Source organism: Desmodus rotundus, chromosome 3 (genome assembly GCF_022682495.2).
Source record: "Desmodus rotundus isolate HL8 chromosome 3, HLdesRot8A.1, whole genome shotgun sequence".
Taxonomy (NCBI): Eukaryota; Metazoa; Chordata; class Mammalia; order Chiroptera; family Phyllostomidae; genus Desmodus; species Desmodus rotundus.
The window spans coordinates 150,911,411-150,937,284 of NC_071389.1; the positions used below are offsets into that span (position 1 = coordinate 150,911,411).

The window sequence follows — 25,874 nt, forward strand, 5'->3', positions numbered from 1 at the left end:
CTCTAAGCTTGGGGACTTCCCAGAGGTAGTCCCCAATAGACAAGAGCAGAACCCTTGAGGCTGAGGCACTTGCTCCCTGAATTCAACCAGCGACCACAATGGAATAGGGGTGGAGGTGCCTCCACTGGTAGCCATCAACAGTAGATATTCTCAGGCTGTACAGTAATCAGGGTCTGCACCCAGTAAGTCTAGAGTTGCCCTCCCTTTGCTTAAGCTCAGTTCTTCACACAAGGATCACAAAGATGTGTCAATACAAACAGCCAATTGTAACTGCCCTTTTCCTCCAAAAAAGAAGCTGACTCCTATAATTCATAGAACCGTTTCAAATGAATGTCCTGTCTGTTCAGGAAATAACTCTGACAGCTGCTGACAAAGTATGGCAGCAAATGGTTCATACGGGGCAGTGGGGGGGGCGGGGGAGGTTGTAAACAAGGTGCAGAACCTCATTGCTCAACCCATGGTCCAAGGACAAAACAGCATCAGTATCCCTGCGGAGCTTTTTATTTATTTATTTGTTTGTTTGTTTTTCAAGAGAGGGGAAGGAGGGAGAAAGAAAGGGAAAGATCGATATGAGAGCAAAACATCGATCATGTGCGAGAGCTGCCTCTCGCACATGCCCCAACCTGCAACCCAGGACCACAACTGAACCTGCAACACAGGCAAGTGGCCTGGCCAGGAATCAAACCAGCAACCTTTTGCTTTGCAGGATGATGCCCAATCAACTGAGTCATACTGCTTAGAGCTCTGGGGAGTTTATTAAAAGTGCAGAATTTTGTACCACCACAGAGTCACTGAATTAGAATATGCATTTTAACCAGACTCCAGGCAATGTGTATGCATACTAAGGCTTAAGAGTCACTGGTATGTTGGATGAGGTTCTGCTACTTAACAGCTGTGTGACCTCAGGCAACTTATTAGACTTCTTCATAGCTCAGTTTCCTTATCTGTAAAGTTGGGATAATAATAGTATCTCCTCACGTAGTTGTTGTGAGACATTAGTTAACACATGTAAAGTGCTTAGAATTGTGCCTGGTACCTGGTAAGTATGCAACAAATGTTAGTCATTATTACTATTGTCTTTGATGCATTTGGTAAATCCAGTCAAGGGGAACTGGCTGGCTTACGGTGACAAAAGGGAAGAAAGTGTGAGAATATATGTTTTTGTGTGTGTGGTGGGATAGAGAGAAGGATACTGATAACAAGAGGAATAATTTTTGAGATTGCTAATGAAAAATTCAATTATGAGGGTATTAGGTCAAGCTTGGGGTACCCAGAACTCTAGGATGAGTAAATGGCCATTCAAATGATGTGTTTATTAACATATACTATACCCTTTGCTGGGTTTTAGAGACAAAGTGGCCTGAACAAGACAGACAAGGCCCCAGCCCCGAAATTAGGGAAATTCTGAAGTGTCTGCTAACACTGAGGGGAGTGAAGGCCTATCAATATTGTATTACTGTGACCCATTTGGATCAGACCCCATTCTGGGGCCTTGGAAATTTGGTTTGACTTTCTCCTCAGATCTTTTTAACATGATAGTTCCCCCAAACTCTTCTGTCTTCCACAGACAGCTCACAGTGGCTGCATCAGCTGCCAAGCTAAACACATTAAGAGTAAGAACTAGCCATCTTAGAGGCCAGTTGTCCACATAGTCCCAGTTTTCTGGAATTGTGTTACTACAAAATAGGTCTGATCTTGTTACCCATCTTGTTTAGAAACCTCTAATGGTACACAAGGCCATTCACACTGTTGCCCTAAACTATTTGACAGTCTCATGTACTGCCTACTATGTACTCTATACCTTAATTGCAAGAGTAGTTAAACCTGGGGCCCATTCAGAATTAGGTTTTAAATCCGAGCTTTGTTGCTTACTATATACTTGAAACTGGGCAAGTCATTCAACCCAATCCTCAGTTTTTGCATCTGTTAAATAGGAATACCAATTAATTTAAAAAGCTATTATTACTCCATATCAAGCACTATTCTAAGCATTTTACATCTATTGATTCACTTAATCTTTCCAACAGTGCGACCTCACAGAATTGCTGTAAAGATTAAGTGAATCAGCACATGTAAGTGCCTAGAACTGTGCCTGATATGAAGTAGTGTTAGCTAATAATATCAATACTAATATTACAACACAAACAAGTTTTATTGTGCCTTCATATCTTTAATGGTTTCCTTTCTCTGGAATGACCAACTCCCCTTCTCTGTGCCTCAAACTAGTGTTCCTCCAAAAAACCCAGCTTTTCAGACTTCCATACACAGAATAAATCATCTCTTGCACACCTGTTCTTGCAGCACTTTAAAAACACCTTCCTATCTCTTACTTATCCTAGTTCCTTGAAAATAATGTTTAAAGATCAGGCTCCACCACTACCCTGTGGGCTTCTCAGCAGTAAAGATCTTATCTTACTTCATATCACTAGGGCTGACTCTAACACACGGAACATAGCAGGTACAAAATGAATGTTTGCTGAATGAATAAATGAAGGTCTGACTGAATGATTAAATACTTTCAGAAAAAAGGCCTAGAGTGGGAAACTCCAAAGAGAAGGCACATTGAGGGATAAAACAATCTGGGTGTCTTCTGCCCTGCATCCCCCAACCCCTGAACACAGAGCCATTCACCAGCACAGGTTTCCCCATTGTAACTGGATGGATTGTGCCTCCCCACCAAGAATATGCCCCAATCCCCTCTTGCTGTAGACACACCACTGGTCTCTGGCAGCGACAGAAATAAAGAGGATTACATCATTTGTTACAACAAAATGGTTATTATAGTAATAATTATAATTAGCATTAGACAATTACAATAATAACACATTTCCTTGCAGCAGAGGTACTTTTTTAAAAAACAGGTTTATTTAATGCCCCCCTCACACACTCCCAAGAAAAAAAAACAACTCTTTCTGCAAAGATCAGAGGCTTCTTTCATTCTGCTGAGATGCTATCTTAATGAAGGAACATTATTGACAAACCCCATAAATTGGGAACAGATTCCCTTGGAGCAAAAACTCTTTTGCTCTCTTTCTGGTTTCTCTGGGGAAAAGAAAACCTTGTGCCTCTCTTTTGAGGGATTAGGGAAACTGGTAGAAGGGTAGAAAATGTGAGGCCAGAGAAAGATTTTAAAAAAAGAAACATCTTCTCAAACAGCTAGAGCTTAATATCCATTGTTGACTATCTCCCAGCCTTTCTTCCCAGCTGCACACATCAGGAAGGGGAACAGGCCAGTTACTCATAGTGGTGCATGGGTGTTTTAGGTAGTTTCCCAGGCCCTGATGGAGCAAGAAGCATGGGTAAGATGGCACAAGGGCCTAGGAGGAAATTACAAATGGATAATTAACAGGACATTTTATTCCACGTGGACATACCCACAAAATCAACTTAGTTATCTCCTGCTTTTTATAAAAATATTTGGGAGAGCTTCCAATAACATGCATGGCAAGATTTAAAAATTAGATAAGTTAAGTCAGGATAGTCATAGACATTTCATAAACTTGTTGACAGACACATAAGCGCATGTGTACTTTCCATACATATATGCAAATATAGGCATGCCATGTTTGTATAGGCATATACACAGACATGTACCTCACACATAGTAGGCTCTCAATAAATATTGGGTGAATTAATGAAACACACCCACCCCTAAAGGCACAGAAATATAACAATGCAATAAATAACTCAGATATGGACATGTAAATACACGTAAACATTTATATGTAAAGTATATGTATGAATACATGCCTCATGTATATAAAACAGACCACTATTCATACTTGGATATACATGTAGTACACACACCATTTTACACACATACACATAAATTTAAACCTCACCCTTTTACAAATGACACAGCCATAGGTGGACATATAAGCACTTTGCAAACCTATATATACAATTAAAACATGGCCACATTGCCATATACATGTGCAAGTGCAAACTCACATAAAAACATTCACACACATAGACAGGTGCATACAGTCTACACACACAAACCAGGAATCAAATAAGAGCAGCTATAAAGATAAGTGTCTCTGCTCATCACTCTTATCTTCTCTAAGTGATAGTACCCAGAGGCATGAACTTAATGTAGGGTGCCAGCCCATCACACCCAGTGTAAGAGAAGGCAAAAGGTTTGGGCCACCCACGAGGGCCACGAGGGAATTTGTCTGTTTCTGAACCCATCCATACAAGTACATGTCTTGTCCAAGTACCCTAGGATTTCAACTTCACCACAGATCACTGGGAGTGAACTGTGTGTTGACCTACTTTCCCAGGTAAAGCTCCTTTTCACCCTCATTGACTCCCAGTATGTGGTCTATATTTCATCATACTTCCCCTATGAACATTCTTCCATTCTCTTTGAATTTTCAGCCAGGTAGGTTGCTCCATAAACCAGGGATATGCCCCTCTCTTCACCCACCGCATCAGCAGGGAATATACTCTTTCCTCTCTTGATATCAGTGCTCCTCTCTTTCAAGGAGCCTTCTCAGATCTTTCCCTGAAGACATTAAGCTGCATAAATAGTTTTCCTTTCATGTAATGTCTAAAATGCACTTATTCCAGCTCTCTTTATTCACTTACATAGGTTTAATGTGTTATTCCACTTTTGTATGTCTTTTATAGGCATGTCAAGATATCTATTTTAGATTTTATGTTTCTGATTCTTGGGGGATTGGGCCTGCCTGGATGCCTTTGTACAGTAGCCAATACTTGTTGGGCATTTTCATTCTATCCCCACTCTATCTTTAGAGGAACCCTGTCTTAGGTGTGTCAGAAACATACACAGAATAAAAGAGATGTCACACCTTCTTAGGGATTCTCAAACTGATAGTAGAGAAAAAACATTAACAAACAGAATAATAAGGGAAAAATCTATAGTGTTAGAACTAGAAGAGGATTATGAGATGACTTAATCCAGACTCCTCATTTTTTAAGTAAAGAAATTGAGATCCAGGGAAATGAAGTGACTTATACAGAGTCACCTAGAAAAATGAGTGGCAGAGAGGGGGGTGATTCCAGGTTCCGGTCTCTTAGGCCAATATTCCTTTCACTGTAACAGTATTTCCCAAATGAATTTCACTAATGTACTCAGAAGTGATGAGACTTTTCTTTAAAAGAGGTTCTGTGGCCTAATAATATTGCATATTAAGCCTCCTCATGGAGATTAAAAGTAAATACTAATATGTTTAAGATTCTGAGAAGTCCTGCAGTTTAAGATTTTAGTTTTGTCTAGTCCAGTGTTTCCTAAACTGACCTGATCACATAATACTTTTTAAGACACCCCTTGTTACATCACATAGGACTTGAGTGTTTTGAGGATTATAAAGTTTAGAGAGCCCAGCATGCCTCTAAACACAATAAGGGGGAGGTTCTGAGTTGGGTTTCTTCTAAAACAGAGAGGGAATGAATTGAGCACAAACATGATCATAAGACTGTCTTCTCTCCTATGAAGAAAAGTATGAGCAGGGTTCAACGTAAAGCAAGGTGGGGATATCCTAAGAGGCAGAAATGATTGATCAAAGGCTTAAAGGGAATGACATGATTAGGATTCAGAAACCAAGTTCTTCCAAAGGTAGAAAAGGAAAGAAAATATTATTATCACAAGATGCTAGGAAAGGAGGATCTCAAATCATTTAGTTAAAAGATGGAAGCATCAGACCTGGCTTGTGTGGCTCAGTGGATTGAGCACCACCAGCCTGTGGACTGAAAGGTTGCCAGTTGAATTCCTAATCAGGGTACATGCCTGGGTTGTGGGCCAGGTCCCCAGCTGGGGGTGTGTGAGAAGCTACCAATCCATGTTTCTCTCCCTCTCTTTCTTGCTCCCCAATCTCTCTAAAAATATAAATAAAATATATATATTTTAAAAGATCAGCATTGATCCATATCAAGAGTTGGCAAGCCCCATAGCCCTGGTTGGGAGAGACAGTGACTCCGGGAAGAAAAATTCTGAAACATGGGCCCTTCTTAGAAATCTTGTCTGACAGTGGACACTGGTTCAAACTGAATCAAACCACCAGTGTGCTGCAACTGGTTCATACATTCCCAAGAGCTGACTGTAAAATGTTCAAGAATTTTTGAAGCTGGTTATTAAACACAACCATTATTTAAAATTAAATTATATAAACTTTTATTAAATAAATTATATTTAAAAAGCTAATAAATACTAAAAAAAAAGAGTTGGCAAGCCCCAATCATGAGAGGGGAGAGCCTCACACATAGTAGGCACTCAATAAATATTTGTTGAATAAATGAATCAATGGAGCAAGCTGATTTACCTCAAGCAATGAGAAAGCCCAAACTGAGTGAATTCAAAGTTATTTCTAGTCTTCTGCTAACTTAATGTTATATGGGAAAAAAGAGTAGGAATGTATGACCAAAGACTTATAACCATTGGTTCTCTTATTTCCATAGGGTCTAAGGGATTTTTCCTGGCAAACCCCAGCAACAGAACTGAGCACAGTTGGTGGAATAAATGAGTCAGGTTGAGCTGTTTGTTTGTTCTCCAGGGCAGGGACGTGCAAGAGTCAATAAACACACTGGAGCCTCTTTGACTGGGCCTTGGAGCAAGAAATCAGCTTGTTTGTTCTAGAGAATTTGAACTTGGGTCAAAATGGCTCTCAGGGCCTCCCTTCCCTGAGGTAGAAACCTCCAGGCACAACTGAGGTCATCTACTGGGCAACCAGGTGCTCCACCTAACAATGCATTCCACATAAGAAGTACCTCACCAAGCTAATTTTGTCTTCATAACATGCAGTGGACACATCAACCTGCCACCTACGAGTTGCAAGATGTCTTATTATTTAACACAGGCCTCACATTGCACTAGGTTAAGGCTGTGGTATATCCCAATTGGTTCACAAGTTACAGAACCCAGGACTGGAAAGAACCCTAAGAAGTCATTTCAAATACCCCGTGCCTCTAAGCAGGATCACTATACCCATCCACCTCTAAGTCAGTCTTCTTTTCTTCTTTCCTCTCCCCAAGTGCAGAATTAATTTCAACTTTCTTGGACTGTCCAATCCCAGCTGTAGTCAGGCAACAAGATAAGATACCCCCAGAGCATTCCAGGCTTTGTTGTTAGAAAGCTCCTAATCTAAGTAAATTGATAGAACATAAATATCTATGAACTGACCTTAAAATGCTCATTAAGCAACCAAGCAGCAAATGCAAACCAACAAATGAGCCAAAATGATGAAGACCCAAGAAGCATTCAAAAAAAGAAAAAAATACTTAGGGAAGGCTTCCTGGGTTGCAGAAGACAAAAGGAGCAGGAGGGACAAGAAAGTGAAAGTATTCCAGCCTGGGGTGGGATGTGCTTAAGGGATCCCAGCCTTCATAAGCCAAAAAAAAAATGTACAGAATGGACTAGAGGCCAGGAAACAGCTGTGCTTGGCTAACGTAGACAATAGGGATGGGCAGAAAAGAACTGAGTGAAAGGAAGGTGATAAGAGTCTTGCAAGTAAAGCTAGAGTTTGAATATGACATTTAGTAAGTAGCATGGTGTAACATTCAAAGTCTTAAGGAGTTAGTCAAGAGACACGGTTCCTACTCTTAATCTGCTACCACCTCATGTACTGTAGGTTTTAGTCTTCTTGTCTGTAAGATAAAGACATTGGACTAGAGGACTTACAGGGTCCCTTGCAGTTTTAAAAGTCTCAACGCTAAGATACAAGAGACAATCAGGCCTACCATGGCAGTTCCTCAACACGTCCATTTAATATTTTTCCATTACACGAGTCAAGTCTAAGTTCCCTTTATCCCTGCGACTGAATTACAACTTGAGCATATTTACTACGTCAAAGATTAATCCTCTAAACCCAGCAAGCTTGCTGGTTGAGCAGCAAGGAAATCTCTCTATAAAAAGAATAGACTCTATAAATTATTGGTCACTTACCTAGGGTTGTTACTAAATTATTTTAAAAGGATATATATTCTGCTACTACACTCTCACTTCTGTCTCTCAGAGTAATTGCTTCCTGAACTAGGAAGGGTAAGCACACAGAGACCTAGGAAGTTTGATATATTCCGGATCCTTAAACTGCTGGGATTCCGGATGATAAATAAACTGTACACTGGAATTTGAATCAACCTATTCACAGCCTTGAAAGGAGAAAGAGGGTAAGTCACTGAAATCATACTTTTTTTTTTCTTTCTAAGCATTCTAAGCAGCATAACATTTCACCTGACTTTACTGAGGAAGTGTCAGCTTTCCCATGCTTCCATGTCAGGCCTTACTGTATTGCATTTTAAATGTTTATTTTGTTGTTCACCTCTGTAGACTGGAAGCTCCTTGATGGCAAGGATTCATCTTATGCATCTTTACATAAGACCTAGCATAATGACTAGCACGTATTTGGTACTTGTGCCTTAATGATTGTTCAATGCATGAATGCATACATGAAGAAATTATAATCTAATTGAGGAAGAATTTTTAGTGTCTAGCATTAGTCTTACATCTAGCCTTTTGCCAAGTGGACCAGAAAATGACACCCCCTTGCATCCCAGAACCCCACGCACACCTCTATCTCAGCTCTGATTGTGCTCTATTGTAAATGCTGGCTTACTTGTCTATCCTCCAACCAACCTGAAATCACCTAAAAAGTAGAGACCTTGCCTCACTCATTCTGCATCCTTTGTCCAAAGTAGCTATCAAAAATAAGGCAATTTGTTGACTGAATCAAAAAAGCACAGTAGCTAATCTTTTTAGTGTTATGATCAAAGAAAGAATCCTTTAGGAGAATATCAAAGGCCAATCTCTATGATAAAAGATAAAACCATAGCACTGTGTCTACTTGACCAAAGGAGAGGAGTACAGAAGCAGTCATATAGATATTTCAATTTTCTAAACATGCTTTAGGAAAAACAAAAGTTGTTCATACAGATCAAATTATCTAGGTAACTATTCACCTCAAGCACTTCGGAGTATTATGAATTCGGGCTCTAAATTGCACCACGAGGGATATAGAATGGAGCAAAAAATGGAAACCAGGTTCTGTTGTCAACAATTCCCAGACTGAAACACATTATTAAGGATGAAAATAGGCTGAAGACCATTAGTGTTATACAATTAGCCAAAGAAAGGCATCACACAAGGTAAGGCTCCAGGGGTACTTGGCTTGGGAAATGAGCAGAGATGCTGATCATTCACATTTTGACAAGCTGTCTTCTTACTGGCCCAGGGGAGCTTCTTAGGTGTAGTGAGGAAAGCAAGACTGCTGAAAGAATGAGAAGGAGACTGTCTAGTAGGCTGAGGGCCTGAAAAGCAATATGAAAAAATGTTTATATTCTTACATATATCTTACAGGAGAAGAAGTAGACCAAAAAGTCATTAAACAAGGTGAGCCAAGGAGAGTGGTGATAAAACAGGAAGATCTCAGGTCTATTTCCAGGATGTCAGGAAATTCTTATAAAAGCTGGAAGCTTACTGCAGGGGATCACTGGGAGAAATTGATAGGAACATGAGCTAATGAATCAACTGGAAAACTAAGATGACAAGACTCTTGATGATCCATGATGGGATCCATGCTCCTAAGATGCTCTATATCTCCAACTAACCCACCTCTACGCAAAGGACTTTTCCTCCTCTAAAAATGACTTTCTCCTTTTAAGCTCTACATTTGCCTCCTCCAAGAAGCCTTCCATAACTAATGACCCTCCCAAATGCCCTTTTCCACACACACTGGTGATTGGCCAGGCTGTGCACTACTCATTCATTCCTGACCTTCTATCACTCACTACCCACCTGTGAAGATTGCAATCTGTCTCATCTCAATAAAAGAGCTCCCAGAATAGAAATCATGTTATCCTCCTGTGTGACTTTTGCTCCCCAAAGTTGTTCATGGTAGGAAAGCACAGACTGCCTGAAGAAGACAGCCATCAGATTGCTCCATTCCCCGCATCACAGAGCCTACAATGGGCTCTTCTCTCACACTGGAGTTATGGAGCAGGACTTATGGCTCTCCCTATAAAAAGTCATTATAATTATGAAAAATGTCTATGGCTCTTTCCACCATTTAGGCAAAGCCTCTGGCTGTCCTCAGGAGCAGAGATTTAGGACCCTGTTCTCCATAAAGATGGCTAGATAACACCAGAGATATATGTGTTAACGCTTAATTGGTCATTGTTGAGTCATCAAATCTGTTTCAGTCAGCGGGATTGGACAATCCTGACTGATAAGAAAGACAGAAAACAGCTCAGGAGGATGGTGGCAAGGGATTATTTTAGTCTGTGCTCTCTTTCTCTATACTGGCTACCCCCACACTTTCACTGTTCCTTTGCATAGGATTTCTCAGAAGATGCCATAGTCTTGCTCAGAAGCAGCCTCATTCAACTTCCCAGTACAGCAGTGTTTTCTTCAGTCTAATTCTAATCTCTCATGTTTAACCTCCCAGCTGTTTCTGCTCTGGCCTCAAGAAAGGCCAGTATTCTCCTTTTCTTGAGGTTTCAATATTTTAAATCCATTGGTCAGCATTTTCTCTTCTTACTTCTTGTATCTTTTTCCTCTATTTCCAACCTTTCTCTTCTTCATATTAATCACAGCTCTATTATTTATACCTTTTTTTCAAAACCATGTAACTTTTAAAAAATCCTTTTCTACAACCCCTAATAATTATAATGACTATCACTTAATTCAGAGTGGGTAAAGTATGTTATTCAAACAATAGTCACTTTTGGCTGCAAACAGTGCATTCAATAGGACCTGTAGACTGGGAGGGTAATAACTGATCCAGTGTAGATGTGAGTGACGAAGACGACACTATTCACAATTCGCAGTTTTAAAAGAAAGAGAAAAGAGGACACTCTGTAGTTAAGGTTTTAAGATGCCGAGTATGCAAAATGTTCATTTCAGGGTTTTAAACAGAAAAAGAGCATCTCTCCTACCTGGGTTAGAAGATTTTTTTCAGAAGGTAAAAATAACTTCCCAGAAGGATGAGACAAAATAACCCCTCAAGGAAACTCTGTGACTTTTCTTCCTTCCCAAGGGAAATAATTGAATTCGTGGAAATGGGAAAGAAATGGTGTTCATTCCCAGAGTAGAGGTGCAGAGGATAGGAGCAAGATGGGAAATAAGGTTTCCTCTGTCCCCCACACCATTCAGGTGGTTGCAATTCAGCAGCAACTCTATTCGAGTTAACTCTCAAAATACTCTCCCATAATCCACTATTATTAAATCTAAAGCCCAGAACATAAACTCCACCCCTTTCAGGCAGAAAAGTGGACCATTATTGTGGCCTGTGGATTTATTCACTTAGGAGCACATACTCCTCAAGGTTATCTTCCGTATCCTTCTATCTCTCTATGCTCTTCTACAGAGATGAAAATTCTCTTCATTTAGAATTCTTCAGAGAAGGTACCTCTGTCACTTCCCTGGTTTGACATGTTTCATCGCTCTTCTATAAACTTAACATTACTCCTGAGCAGTTGGAGTAAGAACCTGTTTCCTTTACTTCTCATGCCTATCCAGTAAAATTGGTTTTCTCAGGCTCTCCTGCACCAAACACTCCCCACCTCTTTTGATCCTAGAGACAGAGGTCAAATGAGGTGGTTATCCTCCATTCCTAAGTTCTGAATGCTCTCCCACATCCAGTCCCTCTTGAGATACAGAAGCTGGAGGGAGGAGTCTGGTTTCTGTTGCTCTACATTCATCAGAATCACTTCACCCCTTAGGGATTAAGCATTTCGGAGTTTCCTGAGCTTTTGCAATGCTACCTGTCTGGCTACAGAGAGAAGATGGCAGGTAGTAAAAGGAACCCCATAAGAACCCAAGGCAGATAAAGTAAAGCAGATGGCCATTCCTCTAAGACCCTGGCATTCCCTTGAGGGACAAAGGGAGCTGGGTGCCCTGATCATCTAGAGTAATTGCTGCCGCCGCCACTCTGACAATAATAACCCCCAAACCACTGAGAGCCCTTTTCATCTGAAAGATCTCAAAGCACTTATCTGCCAGGTGCTCATTAAGCCCTCTGGGATGAGGTTGGTTTGACAGGTCTAGTCCTTGCTACAGACGGTCAGGGTCAGGGGGTGACTCAGAGAACCCAGGGAGCCAAATGTTGCAGAGAAGAGGGGCCCTTCAGCTTCCTACACGTGGGAAAATGAGCTTCCTTGGCTCAGGTCTGGGTCCCAACTCCAGGGGAATGAAAGAGAGGCTAGCCCCTCCCCCAGCTGTCTACAAGCAGGGTCATGTAGAATTAAATCAACACAGAGCTCATATACCCCAAATACCAGACAAGATGGTTTATAGCCCTCCCCCCAAGAACTGGTGGGAGGCATGGGATAAGAGGCAAGGGCAAAGGTAATTTTGGAAGACAGCAGCAGAAATCAGGGAAACATCTCTTCTTAAAGGAGATGAATGATGGCTAAGGAAGCATTCCTTGAATCAAGAGGGGGCCTGAGAAGGACGATTCTGGGAAACTTGAGTCTTAGGAGTGACACTGGGTAGCAAAGAAAGGATGAGCTGGTCTTCGTGTTCCTGGGTATCAAAAGAGGCAAAATCAATTTTTTCAACAGAAGTGGCCTCTATACAAAGCCTGGATTCAGACTGAGGAGGGGGAGTTGTCATCCACTGTACTCTGCACCCACGGGGTATAGCTCAGAATGTGATTTCTATTTACCACTGACCCTGCCAAGAGCCACATGGACCAGGTAAATGCAAATATCCCAACCTGCCACCCCCAGTGTCACAGAGGTCACTATATCGGGGTGAATCCAAAATCATCCTGAATGGCTCTTCTGAGATAGACCACAAAGCCTGCCTTTAGAAACATGAACCACAGACTAATTCAGATAAACTATTCAGATGGCTCATTAGACATCTCAGAAAATTGTGTCCTTTTCTCACTTCCTTTTGCTACTACAACTACCACATAACAAAAGTCTAAAGGGCATTTTCCTGATGGTGTATTTCCTTTTTAATAGAGTCAAGCCTATATTATAAAATAATGGCATATTTGGTAACAATTTGAAAATGCATAAATGGACAAGACTGCTCACCTGTCCTGCTCTCTTTTGGGGACCCAAAGCCAGATCACCACTGATTCACTTGATGGCAATTGCTGGAATTTCAGGTACAGGTGCCTTCAAGAAAACTGCCTTTTGTGTACTAACATTAATATTCCTGAAAGCAGAAGAAAACAGTAGAATCACTTAGCGGCCTAACCTATGGAATTGGAGGAAGATGACTTCCTGAGTATCAAATCTAGAAAACTAATGACTTAGACATTCCTTGAGGGAAGAAATGGGGTCAGGTAACAGCTCTCCAGTGTGCCTCAGGAAACCAAAGCCCAGGAGACCTCAAGGAATCCAAAGAGCCCAGACCTGTTGTCCTGCTCCTAGAGATTTTCATCTCTCCAAAACTCTGCAGTCAGAAGAAATATTAGAAGTATATTCATTTTTTATTTAGTATACTCCTTAAGGTCATTTCTGTACTCCTATACCCCTGAAAAGGACCCACCCTCACCCTCCAACCTCAATTCTCCTAGACAGAAAAAAGGAGAAAACATCCATTTGCCCAGAATTAGGGGGCCCCCACCTTCAACCTCCGAGAGGTGAGGGAAGCAGGGGAAAGACACTCATTAGCAAGTTGCAGGTGCTGTTACCAGGGTATTATTTATTATTTGTTGGCTGCCAAGGCTTCCCTGAGCCTGCAAAGACAGAGCCATTGCCTCAGGGGCTGCAAAGTCTGAGACAGACAAACACCACACAACCCAGGCATGAAATCCGCCCCACAGAGGAGCTGGGGGCAACTTCGGGAATAGGAGCCACCCTCCTCTCTGGGACTCCTCTAGTTCCTAAATGTCTTGAGGAAGGTACAAATGTTCAGAGGAGATCCTAGATCAGAAAGGAGTGGGCTCTCTGAAGGAATGAGAGGGGCTCCAAAGAAGGAAGCCCAAGCACAGGTTGAGGCAAGAGGTCTTAGAGTGGTGTGAGAGGTAGGAGGAAATGAGATCAGGGTTACAGGCTGGGACAACAGGCAGAGGAGGCGGGTTGGGGGGAGAGGCATTGTTGAATGGATGGGGGAGGCAAGAGATGTCATCGGCTGTTGCGTGGAGGAACACTGATGCCAGAACACAAGTTGTGGCAAGAACGAACTGCCAGAGGTACAGAATGATTGGGAGTTTAACCAGAGGGGAAGAGGGACTTGGTCATCGGTAATATCCTGTATTGAGATGCTATTGCTCCATGATAACTGGTCCATTCCCAGTATAAGTCAGACTGCAAAGAAAAGGGCTAGGATATGGCATGGCAAATGTTCAAGACAACATTTGGCTATGTATTGCTTTGCTGGGAGAAGCCCAACTATATCAGAGAGCGATAAAAGCTTTAAGTTTCACCCATGAACATGATCATTTTCTTTCCATAGAAAAGTAATTTGAGAGCCTACTATCCCCTAGGAGTTATAACCCCCAGAATCTTTGCTCTACGTTCCTCACAGGCCTCATCCTCTATGCAAACCTTACTAAAATAAGGGAGCTTCTTTGGAGGCTTAACAGAGAAGACTGTTCCTGTCTGACCAAGGGAAGCACTTCTAACCAAAAAGAAGCACTTCCTGGTTGGTTGGTTCATTTTTTAATATGTAGTTTCAAGAGGAAGGTACATGAAAGGGAAAGGGAAGTAGAGACTCCCATCCAGGCACCCCTGCAAATTGACGAGGTGAGAGATGTCAGAACTACACTTGGCCCTTGTCCACAACATAGGGCAGCAGAAAACAAGGCCTGGGAGGAAGACAGAAGGGACTCTACACTGAACGAGTTGGTCATGATGTCAGGAAGTCCTTTGCTAAGTTTAACCACAGCACCTCCAGCTTTACATGATCACTTTTCCTCTTACTTGGAAAGGAGATTAACGAGAGCCCTGCTTCTTCATTCAGGTACTCCAGAAACTGGGTGTAAAAGCCTTGAGCCACAAGTTCCTGAGCTTCCTCTAAACCCAGCAATTCTATATATCCTTTGCTCATCCCTTTCTAAGAATACTAGGCTGGGCCAAGTGAGGGACTCTGAATACAAGAAACCTACCAGAGTTTATTTATATTTTTCCTTCAAAACATGCACCCATTACTCAATATCCTTGGAGGGCTCATGTGCAAAAACAACTTAATACAAGCAAACACTGTAGGACCGCTCTCTCCTGCTCTTTGTGCCCAAGCAGAGAGGCCAAATACCAGCTTCCTGGTTTAGATTTACTAAAGCTACCTACAACGGGATAGAAATTTTCTAAAGGTCTGGTCTAAAATGGCTCTCGGAAACATAAGCCAGGACAATTTTGGGTCACTGCATAAAGCCGGTCTGACCTCCTCCAGTGTATATCCTCAAACAGTAGTGAACAGAAAGTCTTCTACCTCCAGCTTCCTCCAAACTGCCAACCCCCCTAAATGGGATAAGAAATAGAAAAGACTATAGTGCAGGATAAATCTCTCTGTAAGTTTCCTCTTTTACCCCATATTGTGAATTCCTATACTCTATGAACATTGGGAATAGAGAACAATGTCACAGACAATCCAAAAATGTTTGATAAATGTTTAAGAATCCATGTGGCTTTGAAATCTATTATGTGAAGTTTTTGTCCCTGTTTATCCATGTACCCGGGAAGACATTAGACTGCTTTTCCTTAATAACCCTGTGCAGGGACAGCAAGCCTAAGGTCACAAATTCTCTGCAAAGATAGCCTAGAATGAAAACTAAATATTGACCATATTTAATCAGTCTGTTTCTTACCAAACTCTCACAGTCACCATACACCGAGAAACCCAGACCTACCATGCATCCACCAGGGGGCCAGACAGCCTTAGTCTTACCCTATAGCAAACACAGGGGCTGAGGGGAAGTATTAATATTATTACTAACCGCTGCGGGCGCTGAGGGCACAGGAGGGTCTCCTCTCATGTTAGTAGTGGAATCAATTCCATCCTTCAATTGGTTTTCAATTTGACTAATTTATTGAAGGAGGATGGCAATCAGGCCAGGCATAGTGGAAAGCTTCCTAATGGGAATGTGGGCCTATTAACCTCTAGGAGCTCTTAGACTGGTTGGCTTTAAAAGTATCAAATTTGTTCTCTTTTTCAAGCTAGATTATAGGAGAGTCTGTCCTGAGGCAGCGAATTGGCAAAATGACTCTCCTGCTTGCTCAGAGTCTTGAATCTTCTCTCCTAGGGGAAGCCAGATCCAATATCCAGAAGGTGAGGGCTGCAGTGTTATTTTACAAACAAGCCCTCCCTATATCAACGCCACTTACTGTACTGGAAGCCGGTATTAAGTGAACCGCTAGTGTAGTGCATCAAGGGCTTATTGAATATTGATTCCCATTTACGTGACAGCAAAATGGCCTAAGAAATCTTCTCTGGATGCCTCAGCCCCTTGATAAAGAGGGTGTTAGTTTTGTTTTATGAAGCTGGGATCCAGGCCAGTCACATCTTATAGCTCCACTTACTTTTATTTAATAAAAACAACGGATGCTATGAGAGAGGAGGGGGAATGTGTTGTGTTATGTTGTTTTTCAAGAAGATTCAATCTCTTAGCAAAGCAAGAGAAACAGGAGTTAGACTTCAGGAAGGATTTTGCATCAGGCCATGGGCCAACAAAAGGAATAGAGAAATCCTAAAAATGAGTCACCCCCAAAGGCAGATACAGATATTTCTTCTAAGAAAAGAACCCTCCCTAGGTGAGATAGGGAAGGGATTTTGCTAGCCAGTAAATAACACATTGGCAAACAATGGAAGAGACTGCTTTTGGTCAGAAGAGACTGCAGGAGCAGAACCATAGTCTCTGCTCAGGGGAGCAGGGAGCCAGAGGTTGCCGTATCCCTCCCCAGATGCCAGCTGTCCCCTGACCCAGCACTTCATCCATATGGGAATTCCTTCTATCCTCCAAATTTTCCAGAGAAAGAGAGTATATTAGTTTTCCCACCCCAATCCCAGTTTCTAGCAGAGAAGAATTTCTTAATGTTAAACCTAGCTCTACACACCCATTTCTTCCAAATGTGCCCCCCTGGAAAATAAGCTACAATACTTTTATGGAAAAGAACTGACAGCCCCATCCTAGAACAATGTGAGGATAAGGGGGGTCATGGAGAACAGGGGAGAAACTTAGAAGATGAGTCTTCTCCTGGATCCCCACCCCTACCCCACTCAACCTCAACTCTTAAGGTTAGACACAGGAGAAAACTTCTCAGCGTGAAGGACCGCAGAAGTCACTTTCCTTCAGCCTAACTAGGTGGGATGCAGAGGCAGAGGGATGCCAAGATTGGAGACACAGCAACCAGGGAGGGTGAGCAGAGGAGCTGAGGAATGACCACAAATCGGCCAGCCTGCCAAGAGCCACTGACCCTGTTTTAATATCCCAGAGGTTGGAGGCGAGAGTAGAAATCACAGGCTCCAGAAAAAACAATCTTTGAAAGAAAATTGCCTGTCGCAGCCAGAGATATATGAAAGTGCTGTTACAGTCAGGGAGAGCGAATGTAAAACTACACCTGGTTATTGCACTGACTGGCTGACACCAGGATGCTTTTGCACTCCAAACGGTTTTGCTTGAAATTAAAAGTCGCTATGGACTTGGGTAACTAAGACAGTGTAGGATGAAGTAAGTAGACAAGAAGGGGGTAGGGCTTCTCCAGCTTCAGGGTAGAGACAGATCCATGATGACTGAGTTGGGAGTGGGATGAATGGGTTGCAAGGAGAAATAGCAAGTGGGACCAAGAACTTAGCACTCAAGTCCCATAATAGCAAGGGGCAAAACGAAAGCAGGGAAGTCTTGCCCCAGGGATCTTATGCCAACTTCCACAATTGAACTCTATCTCTGTCTTCTGACAGTCTTTGTCTGGCTTTCACTCTTGTCTCTGTCTTTCCCTGTTACTTTATTTCTCTTCTTTATTTCACTTACCTTTATCTGTTCCTCTCTCCCTTGTCCATCTTTCTAGCTTTTACCTTCTCTCTTTTGCCTGGTTTTTATTATCTGCTTCTCTGTCCCCCTGGTGTCTCTCTCCCAATGGTGTCTGTCTCTCTTGTTATCCCTTCATTTTTCTTACAGTCAACCTCCTATGTCCACCCACTTGGCTATGACTATTTCTCCCCTGATTCTACCTACCAACAAGTGCCCAGGGAGTAGAGACAGTGAATTCTAAATAAAACTGTTAACTGCCTTTTTCTATGCATTTGCTTTATGCCAAGGCCCTCACTTAACAAACATTCTCTTGTTTAACCCTTACAACTAGTCTGAGAGGTAGGTCTTATTATCCTCATTTTGCAAATGGGAAAAGAAGATCAAAGATACAGTACAATACTAAGTGTCAGGGCTAGGATTCAAACCCAGGCCTGCTGACTTTGAATATCCAGCCCTTAACAGTTAATGGGTAAGAAAAAAACAGACAGAAAAATGGCAAGAGGGCAAATAGACGCCCTGGAGAAAATTATAGAGGCAGAAGCAGGTAAGAGTTCCAGACCAATCAGTGGGAACGACTCAGTGTTAATCCTTAATCTGCCTGCCTTCAGACCTGATGGACCAATGACCAGATCTGTCAAGGCAATCAGCAGCCTTGTCCTGACTCCAAAGGTGGGTGTAAGAGGAAAGAGAATCACTAGCCCCAAGAAGAGCATCCTCCCTGCCAGTCTCAGCCTAGTCTTTCCTAAACCTCTTAAACCTCCGAAAGCCAATCCTTTCCAATTGAGCTTCAAATTGTTTGTGGGAAGGGACTGGCTTCTTGTGGTTTAAATAACACTATTTTCACAGCCAAAGAAACCTGTAAATAACATCAGAAGCTATGCTGGATCACGAAATTCTCAGGATGGAAGAGAGTTCTTTTATCTATCACCAATAAATCTCTCTCATTTTAAAACTACAGTTCTCTCCATGCCCTCTTCCAGTACCTTTCCTGTTCACAGAGTTCTCCTTAGCACCCATGTCTATCTCTCCTGCTAGAACTGAATCTTGGTTGAAATACTCTAGCCATCAGTTCTTGTATAAGGGATGGAGTCTTCTAGCTCCCATGAGTGTCTGGCGTGTGCCATGGAGCATGAGATGAGATCTCTGTTATCTCAGCATCCTTACAAATGGAATAATTGGTCGTAAAAATTATGCAGTCTGTTGGAAAAGAAATAACAACACACATGCTCATTACAGATTCCTGAGATAGCTTCTCTTGGCTAAAATGTCATGTTTTCTCCATAACCCAGTCATCACCAATACCTCCCCAGCTCCAAGTGCCCAAAACTCCAGGAAGTCTCCTGGAATTGTCTCCTCCAGGAAGAAGCCTGAGATAGTAGTAGCCTCATCAGAAGTTTTGCTCGACTGAACCAACATAACCTGATCTAGAAGTTGAGGAATTTTTTAATTTTTTTATTGTTGTTCAATTTCAGTTGTCCCCATTTTCCCCCCATTGCTCTCCCTTGCCCTGCCCACCACCCCTCTCCCACATTCAACCTGCCCCCCCCCCAAGGTTGTTCTTATCCATGAGTCCTTTATATACATGTTCCTTGACTTGACCCTTCCCCTTCTTCCCCCCCACTTCCCCTCCCCCTTCCCTCTCGTCACTGTCAGTTTGTTCTTTATTTCCATATCTCTGCTTCTATTTTGCTCATTTGTTTGTTTTGTTGATTAAGTTCCACTTGTAGGTGAGATTATGTGGTATTTGTCTTTCACTTCCTGGCTTTAGAAGTTGAGGAATTTTTTAAAAATACCTACAACTTCTCTCATAAAAGAACTATGTGCCAATAAGTGAACATCTTAGATACTCTTTGCAGTAGAAGGATGTGATCCCTTTAAATTCCCTCTCCATCAGCCAGTCTACACTGACATTGGTATGAAGAGAGATGAAGAGAACAAAGGTGCCAGTTCTCGCTTTCAGCGAGCTTTCAGCCTGATGCAGAAAAATTGACGTGTAATTTAGGACACTGAAATTTGAGTCCAATGATATAGCAGTGATTTTGAGGGCCCAGAGCTGGCACAAAAAAACAAGAGTGAGATATCCTGGTAATAAATGAAATGACAAACCCCATGCCACACCCCAAAGAAGAGAGAAATGAGGGGTATTATTTATTCCAAATGACTAAAATGCTGGAAAATCACTAACTATATTCTGAAAGCCTATGCTACACTCCCCCTTCCTGGTCCTGACCACCAGGCCCCAGTGCCTCACCCTGCCACTTCTAGTCATGTAATAATCCTCAAGGATTAGATTATAGCTTGTGGTAAAATTCAAAGGGCACTGCTTCAAAGGGTAAATACTTTTAGGGATGACAAGAGATACACATGAGGTCTTTGGCTAAGGCTGTACACAAGGCCTCTGCTCTAGAAATCACAGTAGAAGACTGAGAAACACATCTCTACCAATAGAGCAAAATCCAGAGACCCAGGGGCCTAGAAAAACATGGGAAAGACTCAGAATAATCTCTTCCCATGACTCCGGGGCGAAACCTCTCATTTACATTATTTTCCCACTCAACAGAGCACCTCTTTTTCCCAGGTTACCCCAAACTACTTTGCCCTCCATTTACTTTATAATCCCCTTATGCCACTGGTATCCTCTTCTGAAAATAACCAAGGAGGATAAGGCACTAGCCCAAATAAATTCAAACCCCTTCCTCCAGCCTGTCTTCAGTACACCACAGTTCTCCTACATCTAGAGGTGGGAGAGCAGGGGAAGGTGTAACCTGCTCCCTTTGATTCCCAAAGGGAAAAGGAACAAAAAAGAGGGAGGCTGGATTTGAGCCAAGCAGACTCAGAGACTGACTCCCAGTTTTCCCAGCTGTGGAGTGAGAGCAAAGAGTGAGACGAGGAGATTGTTATGTGAAGAACAGGTTTGACTCCCACACCCTGTCTCCACTCTTTGTGCCTCTCCTCACTCCCTCCCAGTGGGGTGAGGAAGAAGGAGGGAATTATACCAGCTCCTCAGCCATTCCCAGCTATAGTCAAAACTCCTACAAAATATGAATCAGCGCTAGCCGTGGAGACAGAAACCAGAAAGTTATTTTGAGACCTGTAGTTCTGCTTCTCCCAGGACTTTGGTGACAAATGTCTGCTTGCGGACAAGTGCTAATTCTGAGGAAACACCATCAGCTGACCTCAAATTGAATATTAGGAAATTTTGCCCCTGTTCTGCCTAACTGTGAGATAGACAACTAAGGAGGTTCCCATGCCTTCCCCTGGAGAACACTGACTCCTGTTCTTTTCCAGCTTAGGAGAGTCAGATCCCAGGTTTCTATGCAATTCTGATAAGAACTTATAAATTCAAAAGACACACAATTTCCTTCTTCCCTCTCCTCAAAAATATCCACAGTTTGACTCTAGTCTAGAGGTGTCACTTAGTTTTTGTTTATGCACACCTGCAGTATAAATTGTTTATCACCCCTCTCACTTTCATGTGCATGTCAACAATCTAGGGATCTTAAAATGCAGATTGTGATTCAGTATGTCTGAGGTGGAGCCTAAGATTCTGCATTTATAACAAGCTCCTGAATGATGCTAATGCCACTGGAGCCCAGACCACACTGTGATATTGAGGATCTGAATAGAGTACATGAACCCAAAATGGACTTCAGCAAGAGGCTCCTGCCTTGAGGTTGCCTCCAGTCTCAGAGGGAACTAAGACACAGAAGTAAAGAGGCAAGAACAAGATAAGAGCAACCAGGCAGAATACCACAGAGTTTAGGAAGGAGGGTAAGTAAGAGAGACTGAGAATCTCAGGACACCAGGGAGGATGTCTTAAGGCAGGAGAAGTATGGGACAGAATACGAAAGCAAGGGCCAGCTGCACTGAGAGGAATACGGGGAGGGGCCAAACATGCAAAGGGTCAGGTGGGAGAGAGTGACATTCGCACACGGCACGGGCTCAGAACTGACTCTCGGTGTGGGACTTATGCTCTCAAGGATTTGAAAGAAAAACAACCACATTACAAATTGGTTTCTGTTGTGCCTTTGAGCTTCACCTGCTCATCTTGAGTCATTAAGGGCTGCTCTGTGGGTGCCATGCATGGATCCTCTTGCTCAGCAGCCAGCAGATGAAAGAACCAGGCAAACGGTGGATGAAGAAAGATGAGCTCTTAAAATGTCCAGGCTCAAAGTCCTTGGGAACATGCAGCTGTTTTCTGGCTCCACAAGGGAATTATGGAGAAAAGGGATAAGCTGAACTGGCAGAGAAAGAAAACAAACTGAAACAACCTACCAACTATCAAAAATTTCCTTAAGAAAAGTAGGGCAAAGAAGCAAAGAGACCATTCTGCCTAAAGTCAGAAGCATGGGAGATACAGACTAAAAGGGGTGAGAAAAAAATAAAAGTGCCTGCTTGGGCTAGAGAAGGGGCTACACGCACAGAATACCAGCACAAAATATGAGCATTTCCACCAGGAACACGCTGTAAAAAAGCAGGCTGGACCCAAAAAGAAAGGATGAGCCTCAAAATAGACAAATGGAAGAAGTTAATGGCATGACTATGAAAAGGGATTTTGAGAAACCAAAACCTTCCTTTGAGTCAGTCTGGAGGCAAATAGAGGGGAAAGGAAACCTTGAAGAACTTGGGCAGTTGCTCTGAAACCTGTTATGCCAACACATCCAATGGGAAGCACCAGAATGAATTACTCCCCATTGCCACCTATCCATCAGGGTGAGCTCAGACAGAAAGGGCTCCAAAAACCTGGGATGAGGTTGGCTTCCCATCCCGGAAAGTTCTCTGCCCTTGCTCTCTGCCTCCACCCTCTGAAGGTAATGGGGTGAATCCAGCAGCTGCTCTTAAGTCATTAACAGGAGCAGAGCTTGATAATATTTCCTGACTCAGAGCAGCCTAGTCAAACTCTTAATTTCTCTTTGCAAATCCATCATCTGGGATCAAGCGTCACTACCGCTCTCCCATGTAATCCTTAGGCTCCTCCTGGATCATCACAGCAATTCTCCTTTTCCAATGATAACGCAAAGGAACTGCATTGTGTGGGGAAGGGGCAGATTTCTCCTATTATTTGTGTTCTCATATCTAGATGGTTAAAGGCTCCTGTCTGAAGTATACCCTCAATCCCTGCTGCTAAAAGCATTTGTTTTCTTCAAGAAAATTTTTTTAAAAAGGAACACGGCTCTCATTGGCTACAAAGATCAAAGAATTGCCGTCTACAAATAATGAGTAAATAGAAAGAGTAAAAGTTGATGCACTTTGTAATTATTTTAAATTATCTTTTAAGCTGTTCTATTTGTAGGAGAAAAAGGCTCTCCTCCATTTCCACTGAGAAGTTAAGAGGGAGTCATTATGTAACATTCACAAAGTTTCAGAGAACTTTTACACCCATTATTTCAACCAATCTTCACAAACATCCCAGGATATGGGGAAAGTAGGCTTTACAATTAATGATGTTCATTTAAAAAATAAAAAGCATAGGTGAGTAAACTGAAGTCCAGGGAATGACCTTAACTGCAGGAGTAACTAAGGGGTGGCATCGAGAAGGACTTACCTTCTGTAGGAATTGTGGAACAGCAGGACACACTACAAAGGGACATAAGTCAATCCAACTTGTCACAGCTAAAGGAGGACTTTTGAAGAAGGCCAAGAGACTTCACTTGACACATTATATCAAAGTTGCTTGAGTATTTGTGTCTCAGGTACTTTTTTCTTCTTCAAATTGCTCAGAGCCTGTGTGCCCTCAGAACCAACCAGAGGCCTGGGGTTCTGTGTACTCAGTAAATATTTGATAAAGGAAGGGGGAGGGAGAAAAGGAAAAGGACGTAGGCAGGGTTGAGGGACACTGTACAGTTAAGCAGAAACTGAGAGGACACTGGAGGAAGGAGACAAGAGCTAAGAGGACACAGGGAAAGGCCCAGGAACTATGGTATATAGGAGGAGAAACAGGCAGTGGGGGGCATAGGAGCAGGAGAACTAGGGCTACCAGGACACCAGTGGAACCAGAATGATGTCAGAGCCACAGGAGAAAAAGGTGTAGGGAAGTTTCTGTACATTTCCTTGTAGCCCCACATTTGGTGCCTCCTATTGGAGGACGTACCTTCTTGGGGCTTCTGTAACTCAGGGGCTACATTAGGTGCTAAGGACATGATGGCTAAGAAGTACTGAGTACAGCACAGACAAGTAGGAGACAGATAGTTTTTCAGCAAACATTCCATAACAAATTGAGAATAGAGGAGCCAGCTTTGGCAGCTGCCTTACTCTAAAGTCACTAGACAAGTCAGGCAGGTGGAAGGAATTTGGGGAGCACATAGAAGCTACTGTGCCTAAGACATGATCTCATGATGCTGAGCACCTGGGCACCCACCTCAACTCACAGCTGATTACAAAGAGGGTATGACTGGAGCAAAAGTCAGGGTACTCTCGGATAGGAAGCAAGTTCGAATCCTCAATGGGACAGGCGTCTTTTAGTAAGGGACTCAAGCTATCTGGCCCCCACAGGGAAAGTGGATAGAATTGCACAGCCAGGATTTTTACAAGAGCCAGGCCCTACACATTTGACATTTGCATATAATAGAAACAACAGCTTCTTCACTAGCCTTTCCTCCCCAACCACCATCATCAACCTCTTCTCCCCAGATTCAAACCCTTGTGCCCAATAGCAGCCAGACTGAGTTGAAGCTCCTTGAAGAGCTGGAGAGACTCAGGCAGTGTGTGGGAAATAGGTTCTCAGTGCTGTGAGGGAAATTTCAGGATCACTGGACTTTGGGTACCCAAACTTAGTCTCTGATTTCAGAGGACAGGTCCATTTGTCTATACTCAGATTAGGATGGCACTGCTTGAAGGCACTTCCTGAAGCCCCAGACCACCCACTGGTAAGAAGGGACTCTCGCTTCTGCTGTTTCTTTCCATCCACAGACTTCTTAAATGTATCTAGAGATGTCAGAGGAGATCATTAACCTTGGAACTAGAGACTCTACCCCTGCCAAATGTCCCTAACCTCACCAAGCTCCCCATCCTACCCCAGATCTTGATTCTTTTGAGGAGATGAAAAGGTAGCAGTTCTTCCCTTCAGCTTATCCTGACCTGCTGCAGCAGTCAGAATAGAAATGATGATTTCAGCCATCACCATGGAAACCAGCAGTCTCTACGGCTCCCCTACACACACACTACCCTATCAACTTCTTCCCTCCCACCTCTAAGTCATATCAGCTCATAAGATTTCTCTTTGTGGCCAATACACTAATTCATTTAGAACAAAGAACAGAAGAAATAGCTCTGGGAGGAGGCTGACCCTTGACTTTCTAACTACTCACCTCAACTGATCATCACACCTCTCTTTCCCTCACGTCTTAACCCCCCCACAGACTCATCCTGACCCCCACCATCCAGTCTCAGCATCTCTCTGATCCATTCTCCCAATTCTCATACAATCACCCCCATCCAGATCTCCTGTTTCATTGGTCCCCAAATACAGATCCTTTAAGCCCCCAGTTCAGACCCGCTCACCCTCACCCTCATACTGCCACTCTCTGAGTGCCTTTACCCCCACCTGTCCCATTCTTCATTCCACCACTACACATACCTGCTATTTTCACAGTCCCACAGCTTCTCATTCCCAGCCGGCTACCTGTCATTCTTTTTGTGGGGGAGTGGGTCCTTCATTCTTAATGTTCTCCAGTTCAGGGTACTTATCACCTATCTTGCATCCATAATCTCAAGCACTCTATAATAAAAAAGTGGTCCTACAAAATATCAATATTTCCCATTATCCATTCTTCTTTTCCCCCTCAATCTTAATTCAACCTCCAAATTAGTTGTTTGAATCCCTGGGCCCCTTGCAAGAAGAGGGAGAGAAGGGAAATCTATCCTAATGCTCCCTTCTCCTAACTTGGTCCTGCCCTGGTCCAGTCCTGGTGCCCACTGGGGGCTGTGAGACTTCATTAGCCTTTCCAGATTACTCTGAGATTCTTGAGAGAGGCTCTAAAGACTATTCTGAGAGAG

At 42.8% G+C, this 25,874-nt stretch overlaps 1 long non-coding RNA gene across 4 annotated transcripts in view; it reads right to left on the minus strand.

Moving 5' to 3' along the window:
* Positions 1-23,592, minus strand: part of LOC123478191 (uncharacterized) — an 82,608-nt gene extending 59,016 nt beyond the window's left edge. For 3 of the 4 annotated variants that reach the window (XR_008426546.1, XR_008426547.1, XR_006653337.2), the window contains exons 1-2: positions 23,425-23,592; positions 13,000-13,123 (exon numbers count right to left, since the gene is read on the minus strand). This is a non-coding gene — a long non-coding RNA (uncharacterized lncRNA). The remainder of the gene's footprint in view (positions 1-12,999; positions 13,124-23,424) is intronic. The other variant, XR_006653338.2, reaches the window with a different exon arrangement.
* Positions 23,593-25,874: the final 2,282 nt, after the last annotated feature.